The following is an 871-nucleotide window of genomic DNA, read 5'->3' as shown; positions in this document are numbered from 1 at the left end:
GGCTGGTCCCCCTGGCATCTGCGCCCACCTCGGGGCGCCTCGGAGCAGCGGTGGGCTGGTGCCTTCCCGCCTGGGCGCCACAGGCCCTGGGCGCACCGGGCCGCCTGCCTGACCACGACCAGCCCCCGGGGCCTCACCCCAGCTGCGATCGGGGTGTTGGGAGGGGGTCCCCACAGCCCTGCCGTCCTGCAGGCTGCGTGTTGGGGGTGTGGCCCGTGAGGAAGCCAGCGGGGTGGTCCTGGAGGGAACTGAGGGCGCGATTCGAGCCCAGCCGACTGCGGGCCGAGGCGGGAGGGGAGGCCCGGCGGCCCACGGGGCCTGGCCCACTGACACGCCCTCCCAGCGTCCTTCCTCAGGCGAGACCCCGTTCCTGGTCCTGGTCTGGAATCTCACCGAGCAACCCCGGGGGAGCCCGGGAGCCCAGAGCAGTTCAGAGCTAAATTACAGGCCCGGGAGCGGCAGGCCCCACCGCGGCGGAATCGCGGCTGCCGTCCCCGGGCTGCCGAGCCGGGCGCTGCCCGCCGGCCGTGGGCGTGTGCTCATGCCCTCACCTCGAGGGGGCCTCGGTGTGTCCCTGTCGGGGCCGGAACTGGGGTGCATGTCTGGCAACACCACCTGCAGCGAGGGGCCGGGCCGGGGCCGGGCCGGGCCAGAGCCAGCTGTGGGGTCAGCTCCTGGTCAGCGCCGGCAGGGGAGGCGTAGGGGTGGATGAACTGTGGGTGGGCTGCCCTGCGGAGGGGCGTCGTGGCTCTGGCTCCCCGGGAGCCTTCCTGAGCCGCGGCCCCCCTGGGCCCCCCCAGCCCCCGCTGCGGCGGCCTTGAGTCCCAGGTTCACAGCCCACCCGCTGGGGGCCCAGCCTTCCCAGTAGCAG

This window comes from Condylura cristata, unplaced genomic scaffold (genome assembly GCF_000260355.1).
Source record: "Condylura cristata isolate star-nosed mole 26May11 unplaced genomic scaffold, ConCri1.0 scaffold00054, whole genome shotgun sequence".
Taxonomy (NCBI): domain Eukaryota; kingdom Metazoa; phylum Chordata; class Mammalia; order Eulipotyphla; family Talpidae; genus Condylura; species Condylura cristata.
This window is presented reverse-complemented; position numbering follows the sequence as displayed.